Raw genomic sequence first — 14,751 nt, forward strand, 5'->3', positions numbered from 1 at the left:
AAGGCTTTCACAGCCATAGCCACTAGATGTTTTTTTTGTTTGGTTTTAAATAAAAGCTTAGTTTCTCAAGAAGCTGATGGCACCTACCCAGGAAATCTTCCAACTCACCCCACAGGCCACTATGCTTTTTCCCTCTGGCAATTTTGTCCTTTGTCAACTTTCATAACTCCATCCTCTCCTAGCTCTCCTCCAACTTCCAATCATTCCCTCAACATTTCATTTACAGGATCTTCTTCAGGGGGGTCCTACACCTAGCCCCCTCCTCTTCTCCCTCTACACACACACTCTGTAGGTGATCTCATTCACAAATATACTGAGGACTCACAGATTTATCTTTCTACTCCTAACCAGTCTCCTGGGCAAACCAAAGCCTCAGTCTGTCATTCTGTAAAAACTGACTAACTTAAAAATGGCCATGCTAGGTCAGACCAAAGGTCCATCTAGCCCAGTATCAATCACCAAGTGATCCATCCCCTGGCATCCAGTCTCAGCATCTGGCAGTCAGATAAGATTTTGAGAGAGATCTGTTAAAAGTGGTAGCAGAACAAATAGAAAGTAAAATACTGAATCTTAAAATGCTGAGCATAGACTATGAGAAGATCCTGCACATCGGTACTCAACTCTGGTTACTGTACCTCGCAAGTAACTTGTATTCCCTGCAAGACAGGAATCATACCACTTTGATAACCATAGCCAGCTTCAGAATGCAACATTTTCCAAAACAATGTGCTCCTCATCAGCATATGTGTCCCAACATATTAGCATTAGATTAAGTTATCACAAGTCCCAGTAACACCTTACTAGGCAAAGCTTCATTAACATGTACATGGAAAGTTCACACCAATATTTCATTCACTGCACAAATAACAGTTCCTACTTGAAAGGACACACAATTAAAGTCATAAGCACAAATAATAAAAGGATTAGAATGGGACTGGTTGGTTGTACATGTCACAGTAATGTTTGAAAAACAACTTTTAAAGAAATAAATCATAATCTTTCTGGTAGGAATCAATTACAATAATAAATGAGCAAGAGTCAGATGCTGAAAAATATGCGCTGAAAATTCAGCATTAGTTTAGCCATTGGTTGTCAATGTATTTTTAAATGAGAAAAAGCATTTGTTTTTCTTGATGCCTGAATTCTCTGTACCTAGAATACCAAAAATTAGAACGGAGTGAATCTTTTATTCACGCTATTCTAGCAAGCCAAAAACATGCTCTTACCCAATAAGCTACAGCTTGGCCAAAAGCACATTTTAACAAAATACGTATTTTGCAAATAGACAGTAACTGTATAACTCACAAAGGAGTCACCTCTGACTGCAGAGGTCTCAACTAGCCCAGTGATAATGGAACTCCAGGCACATCTGTTTGCAGAACCAAGCCCACAGAAGATCAGTCATGAGGCTAAATGAAGAGCATTATCAAAAGGAATATTAACAGGTCAAAAAGAAGAAGTCATTTACATTTTAAGTTTTAAATTTAATTTTAATTTTCAGAACAGAGTCTGACATTTAACATGCTGACCTGATTATTTAATAGCTACTTTTGGAATTGATGTAATAGACTTACTGATATGATGAGCAACAGTCAAAGTAAACAACAATTAATGCCGGTTTTGTTATTTTGCTTCAGAGACCAATTCAGCAGAAATGCAGACCTTAAGGAGAGACTGCGTTTAATATTTATTTAGACATCATCCTCATTTATCTTAGCCAAAGTGATTATGGATTTTTGGCTGGATTTTTGTTGTTTGTTTTCTGTTAGTTGGCTGTGTTGTGGGAGTCTGTGCTCAATTTATTTTGGATTTAATCATTCCAATTTTGAAACTTGCAACAAGGAGAATAATTAAAACTACTCCATTTTTGAATAAGGTTTATTTTCTTCCATGCTTAAGGTGACGTTCTACCTTTTTATGATTGCCAGTGCATTACTTCCACTGTCTCTCTTCATAACTGCATATTAGTTCAGGAAGCAATAGTTTTTAGTTTAAATACCTGTCAAAACCACTCACGTACTTAAAGCTGAGCACCTGCTTAGGTGCTTTGCAGAAGTGGGTCCTCAGTCACAATCTGTTTCCCTGCCCTGTACCTGGGGCAGTGTCAGGGGTGGAATTCCAATTAGGGACAGTAGACATGTGCCATGGGGCACCTAACAGTTAAAAATGGGTTAAAAGTGTCATGTCTTACGGAAAACAAGGTCAGCTGTAGGCAGCGGGGTCACTGAAGATGCTGTGCCTAGAAGCGTGTAGGATGTAAATCCAGCCCTGGGCAGCGTGGCTAAGTGTTGCCCTGAACTCAGGCTGGATTGCAAGGAGAAAATCCAGCCCTTTGTAATAAAGTGAGGCTCTTTAATGGTCCAAAATGTGCATGGCTTGAAAACCCTCTTCACAAGGGCAAGCAGAAAGCCTGGGGAGCAGGCTGAGAAGAGGAACACTGCAAAAAAAGGACAAGGAGATAAAACCGATTCACATGGGAGGCGTGAGAAAGGGGCAGAAGGTTGAGGGTCAGTTATTTCTGATGGCAGCACAGTATTTTTTAGTGCTGTTGCTCATGCTATTCATGGGACAAGTTTGTAAATGGTACATAAGAGTAGCTGATTCTAAGATAGAAGAGAGGGAATTGTGGGCTTTTGATCCACAATTCCCTGAGAGGACAGTGGGGTATCTGACATTAAACAGCGGCTGCCCCACTATACACAGTGGTGATTTCCCACAAGGTCGTGGACCTGGAGGCAGGGCGTAGGACACTAGATGCCGACCCACAACAGCAACCTATCAGCAACAGTTTTGCTGATACATTTTGAGACCGTGTGGGCACAATATGCCCACACAAGTGGCCAACTGCATATGTGCTCTGCTGAACGAGGTTTGTGGTGGCACTATGAAAACAGAATTTTTTACTGTTACAACTTGCTAGCGCAGACAAGGCCCACGCTAAGAAGTTTCGTCTTTGGGTTTGAAGGTATAGGGGGAGTTTTGCAACACCTGAATATGGATCTATTGTTTAAGTCTGTACTTAAGTTATTATACTGAAGCAGGGTTCAGGTGGAGAGAAGTGGAGCCCTGGCAGTTTCTCCCCAATGCTATTTTTAAATACAATTTGGGGGTGATTAATTACCCAGACCCACAATGTACCTCACATTGAGAGAGTCAGGAATTAACATGGGAGCAATTATCCTTTAAGAGATGAGCATGGGGTATAAAAGTGTTTTAAACACAAGTCACATATTACAACAAATCACATCACAAGCAGCAACTCCGGTCTCTCAGTTCAGATACAGCAATTTCCATTTGGTTAGGTGTTCAAACTTTTCTTTGCAAGACAGTTAGCAGAAATTTCTACTCATTCTGTTCATTAGTCTGAAAGTTCGATAGTTAATGCAAATTTTTGTATGCACGCACACACACACACACCCCTCTATTCATGCTGAAAGATATTACCATGATTTGGAAATGTGAAAAAATGCTTGGATAAAGAAAATGAGCACAGTTCCCCTTTAAACATACATTACACTTTTTTTTTTTTTTTTTAAACAAAATGTATAGGCCAACTCTTGAAATCTCAGGCTTCTTGGATGTGCAGCACAGACACAGTCTCAATGCACCAAAGTAATTTTTTGTGTACAGATCCAAAATCCTCCAGGAAATGCCCTAAATCTACATAATGTTCTCAAGCACCAATATTTTCATTGGGGAATTTTACATTCCAGATATATATGTAAAAGTTACAGGCACCCAGTTGTCTCCCTACTTGCTACCATGTGACAAGGCTAGAGAGACAGAGTTATTCCACCTAAGGGAAGAAATAACTGATGCTGCTGAAATTTGCTTCACTTAAGCCGTTTTCTGTTAGCAGGTGAAAATAACCCCTTTTTAGTGAAAGCACTTCCCCTTCTGAAGTTCCACTATCAGAAACATGGGAGGCATGACTGAAGGGTGATGCCGTGGTGGGAGTCTGCTATAGACCACTGGACCAGGGGGATGAGGCTTTCTTCCGGCAACTAATGGAAGTTACTAGATTGCAGGCCCTGGTTCTCATGGGAGACTTCAATCACCCTGATATCTGCTGGGAGAGCAATACAGCGGTGCACAGACAATCCAGGAAGTTTTTGGAAAATGTAGGGGACAATTTCCTGGTGCAAGTGCTGGAGGAACCAACTAGGGGCAGAGCTCTTCTTGATCTGCTGCTCACAAACCGGGAAGAATTAGTAGGGGAAGCAAAAGTGGATGGGAACTTGGGAGGCAGTGGCCATGAGATGGTCGAGTTCAGGATCCTGACGCAAGGAAGAAAGGACAGCAGCAGAATATGAATCCTGGACTTCAGAAAAGCAGACTTTGACAATCTCAAGGAACTGATGGGCAGGATCCCCTCGGAGAACAACAAGAGAGGGAAAGGAATCCAGGAGAACCGGCTGTATTTTAAAGAATCCTTATTTAGGTTATAGGGACAAACCATCCCAATATGTAGAAAGAATAGTAAATATGGCAGGCGACCAGCTTGGCTTAACAGTGAAATCCTTGCTGATCTTAAATACAAAAAAGAAGCTCACAAGAAATGGAAGACTGGACAAATGACCAGGGAAGAGTATAAAAATATTGTTCGGGCATGCAGGAGTGAAATCAGGAAGGCCAAATCATACCTGGAGTTGCAGCTAGCAAGAGATGTTAAGAGTAACAAGAAGGGTTTCTTCAGGTATGTTAGCAACAAGAAGAAAGTCAAGGAAAGTTTGGGCCCCTTACTGAATGAGGGAGACAACCTAGTGACAGAGGATGTGGAAAAAACTAATGTATTCAATGCTTTTTTTGCCTGTCTTCACGAACAAGGTCAGCTCCCAGACTGCTGCACTGGGCAGCACAGCATGGGGAGGAGGTGACCAGCCCTCTGTGGAGAAAGAAGCGGTTTGGGACTATTTAGAAAAGCTGGACGAGCACAAGTCCATGGGGCCAGATGCGCTGCATCCAAGAGTGCTAAAGGAGTTGGCGGATGTGATTGCAGACCCATTGGCCATTATCTTTGAAAACTCATGGCTATCGGAGGAGGTCCCGGACGACTGGAAAAGGGCACTACATTAGCCTATCTTTGAAAAAGGGAAGAAGGAGGATCCTGGGAACTACAGACCAGTCAGCCTCACCTCAGTCCCTGGAAAAATCATGGAGCAGGTCCTCAAGGAATCTATTCTGAAGCACTTAGAGGAGAGGAAAGTGATCAGGAAAAGTCAGCATGGATTCACCAAGGGCAAGTCATGCCTGACTCATCTAATTGCCTTCTATGACAAGATAACTGGCTCTGTGGATGAGGGGAAAGCAGTGGACTTGTTGTTCCTCGACTTTAGCAAAGCTTTTGACACGGTCTCCCACAGTATTCTTGTCAGCAAGTTAAAGAAGTATGGGCTGGATGAATGGACTATAAGGTGGATAGAAAGCTGGCTAGATTGTTGGGCTCAATGGGTAGTGATTAATGGCTCCATGTCTAGTTGGCAGCCAGTATCAAGTGGAGTGCCCGAGGGGTCGGTCCTGGGGCCGGTTTTGTTCAATATCTTCATTAATGATCTGGAGGATGGTGTGGATTGCACCCTCAGCAAGTCTGCAGATGACACTAAACTGGGAGGAGAGGTAGATATGCTGGAGAGTAGGGATAGGATACAGACGGACCTAGACAAATTGGAGGATTGGGCCAAAACAAATCTGATGAGGTTCAACAAGGACAAGTGCAGAGTTCTGCACTTAGGACGGAAGAATCCCATGCACCGCTACAGACTAGGGACCGAATGGCTAGGCAGCAGTTCTGCAGAAAAGGACCTAGGGATTACAGTGGACGGGAAGTTGGATATGAGTCAACAGTGTGCCATTGTTGCCAAGAAGGACAATGGCGTTCTGGGATGTACAAGTAGGGGCATTGCCAGCAGATCGAGGGACGTGATCGTTCCTCTCTAGTCGACATTGGTGAGGCCTCATCTGGAGTACTGTGTCCAGTTTTGGGCCCCACACTACAAAAAGGATGTGGAAAAATTGGAAAACGTCCAGGAGGGCAACAAAAATTATTAGGGGACTGGAACACATGACTTATGAGGAGAGGCTGAGGGAACTGGGATTGTTTAGTCTGCGGAAGAGAAGAATGAGGGGGGATTTGATAGCTACTTTCAACTACCTGAAAGGGGGTTCCAAAGAGGATGGATCTAGACTGTTCTCAGTGGTAGCAGATGACAGAACAAGGAGTAATGGTCTCAAGTTGCAGTGGGGGAGGTTTAGGTTGGATATTAGGAAAATCTTTTTCCACTAGGAGGTTGGTGAAACACTGGAATACATTACCTAGGGAGGTGGTGGAATCTCCTTCCTTAGATATTTTTTAAGATCAGGCTTGACAAAGCCCTGGCTGGGATGATTTAGTTGGGGATTGGTCCTGCTTTGAGCAGGGGGTTGGACTAGATGACCTCCCGAGGTCCCTTCCAACCCTGATATTCTATGATTCTAAGAAGATCTGGAGTCAAGAATTAGCCCATTGTTGCACTATTGAGAAATACAACCTACAGGGCATTGTCTTCAATGGGCGGGGGGTAAGGCGGGGGGGGGAGGCGGCAGTTGGAGTGTTCTTACCAACAAGTGGTAATTAACATGAGGTAAAATACTAGTAAAGACAAGTTTGTAGTTTTTAACATGAGTTAGCAGATCAAAGTAAACTCTAGATTCCCTCAGACCCTTCATCTCAACCTGTCAACTTGTGAAAACGACGACAACTGCCTTGTCTTCACTAGGATTTTACCTCATTTTAGCCAGCATCTTTTTTCCTATGAAGACACACATGAGCATGCACTTAAAGAGGAGCTGCAAAAGAAAAGGGAAATGTTATTTCTCCTACTTTTTCTCACGAGGTACCAAAAGTCTGAAATATTTATCTCCTGAATTCACATTTTAAAAACAAAAACCATGCTTGATTTTCACCTTGAAGTATCAGCAATGTCAAAGCAGGAATCAACAGCTTCTGCTGGAAGGTCTACTGAAGATCTAATATGTGTAAGGAAAGCTTTTTCAGCCCAACCATTTATTATTCAGGTCTTAAACAGCTGTTAGCAAAAAAAAAAAAAAAGAAAAGAAAAACAAAAAACCCTCACAAGATACAATTTTAAACCATCTAAAGAGAAAAAGTCATTTCACCTGTTGATTATTCAGATTAAAGAGATTTTAGGACGTCTGAGATGTCACAATCCTATCAGTTCTCCTGTCATCTACAGTGTTTCAGGGTAGACAAAGCCTGAAGTTCTAGTGTGAAAAAAGAAACTGAATTTAAACCTCTCTTCACTCACTAGAAAGCAGCAAAAGAGAAGGTAAACCCAATATTTTATCTTTGCAGGAGACCTATGAAGGGATTCCATTAGGTCACTATCCCAGAACTCAGGTTTTATAAGAAAACTTTTATAAGACCCACAGAATTTTTGCCTTACCTCTCCACTCCCCGCACCCTTAAATTTACATAGATATTTACTAAAAATATCTTTGCAACCTAGTTATAGCACTGAGTACCAGAACCCAAAAGCTGAGTACCACTATAGAGAGCACTGAATCTGACCCTATCCCAAGTTAGGATTGAAATTGGATTTGTACTATAAAATTAATGGTTACACTTTACCCTAAAACAAAATATTAAACTAATTGATTTATTTCATTATTCAAGCTCAAAAATGGATAAATGATATAATGTAATGACGTGTAAGTTTTCTTTATTAATTTTCCAATTTTATAATCCAAGAGGTTATTTAGAACCTAGGTTTTAAGAGAATCTGCTTTTAAATAAAATCATGACTTTTAACCTGACAGGGTCTCGATCACTAACTCTTTGAACATGTGTCTATTTGAAGAAAGGAATTCACCTTTAAATTGTAGTTGCTAGTCTAACACCTGAATAAGGATCTCTTCCATAGTTCTGCAGAATCCAAGGGAGTTTGACAGCAGGAGCGGAGTGCCTGCCAAGACGTTATGCCTTAATTTCATTACCCATCGGGCAGTGCATAGGTGCACCGGCTCTTTAGTCAGATATTATTTCCTTTTTTCCAGCAACCCGTCCTATTCCTTATTAGTGTTACTTCTACCTCCAGACTGATGTCTCCATTTATGCTCATTCATTTCCTAATGTGACACAGAATCATTTGCACCCAGTATCTGAGGCCCCAAAGGAGCCTGAGACACATCACTATATAAACAATGACACTATAGTAGAATGGGGACAAGAAAGAATCACGAAGGTGAAACTCCACTACAGGGAGGGAGCAGTTTGATACTGGCCTCTCAGCTATTTTGGATGATGCTGTTCCAACAGTGACTCCTCAGATGTGGCACCCTACATGACAGTCTTATTACCCCAGGCAGCTGCCTCACTGCACCCCAGATTAGTGCAGCAATATGGTTCAGTAGCAGTATTTCAGGGGGGTGAGGGATTAAAATGGTATATTTTTGTCACAATCCTCACTCCTAACTCAAACATATTCAACCAGAAGTCCCTTTCCATGACCTCTCTCAGGATTCTGTAACACAGCCCCCAGTACATTTTAAATTATCTGGCTACTTGAATGTTAATATTTAAGAGGAAAATAGGAAAGTGCTTCTTTACTGCAAAGCAAGGTAGAGAAACAGAATGGAAATCAAGGTGTAACACATTGACACAGCATGTGTCACATCCCCCACCCTGTGGCTGGTCAATAAACACCTAACTATTGCAACCAGTTAATGGAGTTAACTCCTTTAGCTCAAGTGATAATGGTCTGTTCTATGGCTCTGAAGGTCTGAGTTTCAAGCTTCACAGAATGTTCATACAGGAGGCTGTTACACAGTCATCCCTATCCAGTATCAGGTGGGGGTGGTAAATACATAAGACAAGATTTTCTTCAGTATTCACAAATAAAGTTAAGTCAAGGCCTATTACTATTCTATAGGGTCTTGGGATTCTTTGGTGCTTCCATGCAGGAGAGATGAATTCACATTGATAGACTCTGCTCCCTTTTTATATATGCACATTGCACTTTGGATTAGTGACTTTTTCACACAGTACATATTCTGCACTAACAAGGACTTTATAAAATTTTCCTGAATGGGCCTGTGACTTTGTAATTGAAACACGTTCATTGATGGCTTCAACTACAAGGGGCTTGCATCAATGCTCCATTCTGCAATTGCCTTTAATTAGGACAGAGTTACTGGAGGCCTATTTGACTCTTGTACATGTTTGTGTCTAAGATGCTATTTTTTACCTGCACAGCGCTCATTCTGTGGGAGACAGACAGTCTCTTCAAAAGCCACATGCAAGATCATTTCTTTCCAAGCCAACACAGCTTTCCCCAATCCCCTCAACTTCCAAGGAAAAAAGGGGTCTCAGTACAGGGAACATTCGCAAAAAGAAAAGGAGTACTTGTGGCACCTTAGAGACTAACCAACCAATTTCTTTGAGCATAAGCTTTCGTGAAGTGAGCTGTAGCTCACGAAAGCTTATGCCCAAAGAAATTGGTTAGTCTCTAAGGTGCCACGAGTACTCCTTTTCTTTTTGCGAATACAGACTAACACGGCTGCTACTCTGAAACCTGTCATTATGCAAGGAAACTTATTGTTGCATTTAATAGGACTAAACTCAATAAGCTAGAGGAAAATATTTCTGCTACAGGCAAAGTACACAAACTAGATGTATGCTACCCACAACTTTAAAAGGACCGAAGCATGACTGAGTATCACAGTTCATTGTTAATCCCACCATGTGGTCCCACCTACACAGGCAAGGCCAAGTCACATTACAACACAATCCCCAGGCACTTAGTTTGCACAGGCCCCAAATTTGTGGGTATGTCTACACTGGAGATGGAGGTGTAATCTCCAGCTCAGGCAGACATACCCGTGCTAGCTCTGATTGAGCTTGCATGGAAAAGCAGAAGCAGAACCATGGCAAAACAAAGCAGCAGGATAAGCTAGCTGTTCAGAGTATGATCCCTTGTGAAACCATAGGCACATACTCGGAGCCGCTTGCTCATCCTGCCGCTTGTGCTGCCATGGATGCACTTCTATTTTTAGTATGCTGGCTCAATCACAGCTAGTGTGGATATGTATATCCCAGCTGGAAAACACATCTTCAGCTCCAGTGTAGACATGCTGTATAAACAGTTTTTAGTAGCGTAGATGAGGAGCAGTGAAGAACCAACTGAAATAAAGATACACTTCAATTTGCTCTCAGTTACATCTGAGCTTGGCAGAATGTGATTTTTTTTTACATAAAATTTGATGGATAATATCAATGTTTATTTGTAAGCATTTATTTTGATTTTTATCAATATAAATGTTCACAATTATGGAAAATTATGGAGGGGTCAAACAGAAGGAGTCAGATAATCTAATGACAGTGAGATTTAAGACGTTAAAATTTCATAATCATTAAAAAAAACACATATTGTCAACATCATGTCACAATACACAAAGCAAATAGCCTTAAATCAAACTAAGTTCACAAGCACCATTTTTCTTATTTTGCCTATTTGTAAATTTAAATTATCAATGGAAATGGGGGGGGGTTTAAGTTTACATCTACCAACATTTACCAATAAAAATCAAAGCCTTCCAAGCCTAATTATGTTTAAATAGTAACATTGAGTTTAATGGGCCAAACTGATTGCTCATGTAATTGTAACGAATTAAATGGAGTTCTATCAGGGATGTATTTGCCTCGATTTGTTCGATTTCACCTAAATTTAAAGCATGGTCCAATTGAAAGGCATCACAGTCCAGGAAACATTTAGATCACAAACGTGACAGAACAATTTTTCATACTATAAAACATGCATTAAAAACCAACACAATTTCTCTCACCAATTATGTCAATAATTGACTAACTTATTTACTGCAGGATGATATCATAGAAATTGGACACTAAAAAAAGGATCTTTTAGGTCATCTAGTTCATGCCCCCCAACCAATGCAGAATGGTTCCTATAATCTACTTTTCATGCTTTCTCCAACTGAGTTAGTGATTTAGTAATGGAGCTGTCACCATTTACGAGACTGGAATAATCTAAAAAAGTATTACTCTCAGAGGTTTTGCCTGATATCCAGTCCCAATTTTCCCTGATTTAAATGTTATCCCATTACTCCCAGTTTTAACCTACCTTGTACCATCCTATGCAATTCCTGTCCTACTATAATCAATACACTTATATTATGATGCATACTTTCTCTAACTTTCACATTGCCACATACATCTATGTAATCTGGACACACAGAAAAACAAACCACACCTGTGCAAGCCAGCTAGGTTCAGACACGTTTCCTGACTGCCATTTCTGCAACTATTAGCAGCAACATTTGCTTTCAAATTTTAGGACCCATTTACTAAAAAAGCAAATCTTTCCCTAAAAACAAAAAGGATTGTACCCAAATCTCGACTGTAGAATCAGGCCTGTTGTAACTGTTCATTTAATTTTATTTTACGAAAAAAAAAAAAAAAGCAGTTCCCTGGCACACAAACAATACAGCTACAGATAAATCTGCGTAAGACAGACCACAACTTACAGTTACACTAGATGACTGAAGTTCTCAATGACAGATGCCATCTTGATTAACACAGTGAAGACAGAACTGGGGACCTCCAGAACAAAGAGCAGGAGTTGCTACTGCTTGAGTTAAAGAGGCAAGGCTCCCTCACTCAAGCCATACATGACTCATTTCATGTGAACTGGGGGGGGGATGTAATACACATGCACAAGTGAGTTACACTGGTCAAAAAAAAAAAAAAAAAAAAAAAAAGAGGAAAAACCTGTTTAATGGGAGAAACAATAGAAAAGGGCACACCAGGTATGCCAGACTCAGCACCCTCTTCATTTTTCTCCCACTCCTGATTTCTTATCTTCTTCCAAGTTGCCCCTATATGGATGACCACTTAAGTCCCAGGGCACCAAGTTGTCTTTATTCAAATCTTTCCTAAAGGCTCATGTCTCCCACAAGTCGTCCCCCGTCACCCCAAGTGAGTCAAATAACTTCTCTCACCCAGCACTGTAGCAGAGGAGAAGATGGAGAGAGCAAAACTTGAAACAAATCTATTTCAGCACTTTCCTTGGGTCTCCAAGTCTGCTTTCTCTTATTTGTGTCTGTATTTTAGACCCCAATTCCATATCAGGGTAGGATTCAGTAGATCCCAGTGTGGGACTGGGACCTTCCCTGTCCCAAAGCACTTGCAGGTGAAGGACCATCTTACTTTGCCTCCAATACAGTGTATACCTCATTGCTGATGCTTAGCAAATAAGGCCTTGATCTTGCAATTATGTGGACTTGTGCATAACTTTGTTCACACAAGTAGTCCTATTAAATCTAGTGGGATTATTTGCATGAGTAAATGCAGACACCTAAGTCTTTGTGGGATCAGGATGTAAGTTACTAAATAAACGTGAAGTTTCTACAAACCAGCTATTTAGAAGGAGTGACCCGATAGTTCTTGACTTTGCTTATTCATGGTTGCATGCAGTGTAGTTGTAGCAGTGTCAGCCCCAGGATATTAGAGAGACAAGGTGAGTGAGGTAATATCTTTTACCGGATCAAGCTTGAAAGCTTGTCTCTCTCACCGACAGAAGATGGTCCATAAGAGATATTACCTCACTCACCTTGTTTCTCATTTATGGTGACAGATGACCTCCTGAATGCCCAACTTTTAAGTCTTTTTACATTTCTGTTACTCCAAGGCAAAAACTACAACACATCCTGGTAAATATTGCATTTGCCTGCATGCTACTTGGTGTCTGAATTTCTAAAGTACATTTTAACTCTAATTATTGCTATTTTATTATATAGGACCAGAATGCTAACACTTTAGACAAACTCATTATTATTTAGAGAAATTCATTAATTCAGCAACATGATTAAACAAGCATATGTGAAAACAATGAATAAGACTGCAAGATGGGCATAAATATACAGGCACAGTAATTAGATTAGGGACCACCATCCCCCCCAATGAATCCCCTACTATATAGGTTTCGCATATCATTAATTTACCAAATACACTTTCAAACTGCAGTTCCAGCGCTTGCTCTTCATAGCCTACAAAATCACTGCTGTAAAGGCTCCTCTCTTACAGCCAACAGGAGAAGTCGTATATTAAATTACGCACTCACTCCCTTGACCAAAAAAAGAGGGGGAGAGGGACGCCATTCCAGGAAATAAAAGTCTAAAAAATAAAAGGCAACTGGACTGCATGCACTGCTGTTCCTCTCCTTTAACTTAGCAACAACAAGGAAGAAAGGAAAAAGAAGAGATAAAAAAAATATGAGATTTGATTTAGCTGAGGAATGTTTACCCCTCAGGAATTTAGTTGCAAGATAAGATCACATGAAATGTTCTGCATTACACATTGACTCCACAACCATTGTGTTAGTGTTTACAACCACTTTAATCAAAAGATACAGGGAGTTTCATTGTCCACATTGCACTCATGTCACACATCCCTTAGCATTGCAATTCCAAGGAAAGTCTGCCAAAGGACAAAACAGTCACAGTTACACAAGAGTAACGCAGAAGCAAATATGCGGGGGGGGGGGGGGTTTCAGTCACTGGAGTAGATAAACTTTGAAGGGACCCAGACGGGAGATGCTGCAAATGCTGCAGTGACGCAAAACTGTGTGTGTGCTGCTAATATAGTGTTATACAAAAGAAAGTAGATTTCTCTGGAGTATACTTGTAATTGCAGTGATGATATAGTTTTAGAAAAGAATAAATAATATATTGCAACTTGTTATGGTAGCACTATTCATGCAAACATCTCAAAGCACGTAACAAAAGCAGGCATTAACCCCATTTTACAGATGTGGAAACTGAAGCAAGTGACTTTCCCCACAGAGCTAAGGAGAGAACTGGGAAAAGAACCCAGATCCCTCACCCCCAAATCCTGTACTCTTCACTGCACCGTCTCCAAAGAAAGTGAGGACTGCATTGTGAAACTGTGTTGGATTCTAGAGTTAATTTTATAGCATTTAGTCCAGCTGTTGGTTTAAAAGTATATATTCACTCACACTACTCAAAAATAAATCTGAAAAAGCTGAAATAGCTAAGAGCCAGTCACACACTTCAAGTGACTTTTTCCCCTGAAAGAGACAAGGAATAGATCTAACAAAAATCCACAATGCACACACAATAGCCCCAGGGCCCCCCCCCCAAATATTTTTTCCCTTTTCCATCACCAGTCCCATGTCCCTCACCAACCAGAAACACTCCTATCTCATAGCACCTTGGCACCATTAAGCAATAGCAAATTAAGGTCAATCCCATTTGCTGCTATTTTCAACATTGAGATGGCAAATTGTACCAGGATTCCCTCCAGTTATTTGTTACTAAAAACTGTATCCTAGGGAAGTATAATCAAATGACTACTTATTTATTACTGTGTGCTTAAAGTTGCAACAGAGTTTTAAAAAAAATTTTAAAAAAAATTTAAAAAAAAATCGACAGATGTTCACTTTTTCAAACACTCAAAATTAACCATATTTTAAAAAGAGAATATTCTTAATAAAAACAAGTCAGACTTAAACGTCCTGTGACTGGCTAAAAAGAATACTGACACAGAAATGTGAAGTGTGTGTTGTGCTTTTATTTTTACACACACATTTTAACATGATTGAGCCTACTACTGTGGCTATTTCTAATATGTTATCCTGAAGGTGTAGAGAAAGGGAAAGAAAGCATTTCGTATCAGTAGTAAGTCTGCTATTTAAAATATATCACCCATTTGTTCTTTTA

General features: G+C 40.5%; 1 protein-coding gene across 2 annotated transcripts in view; it reads right to left on the reverse strand.

Moving 5' to 3' along the window:
* The window catches only part of RAB30 (RAB30, member RAS oncogene family), a 65,831-nt gene that overhangs the window by 49,941 nt on the left and 1,139 nt on the right, over positions 1-14,751 (reverse strand). The gene's annotated exons all lie outside the window — the stretch shown is intronic.

Source organism: Lepidochelys kempii, chromosome 1 (assembly GCF_965140265.1).
Source record: "Lepidochelys kempii isolate rLepKem1 chromosome 1, rLepKem1.hap2, whole genome shotgun sequence".
Taxonomy (NCBI): domain Eukaryota; kingdom Metazoa; phylum Chordata; order Testudines; family Cheloniidae; genus Lepidochelys; species Lepidochelys kempii.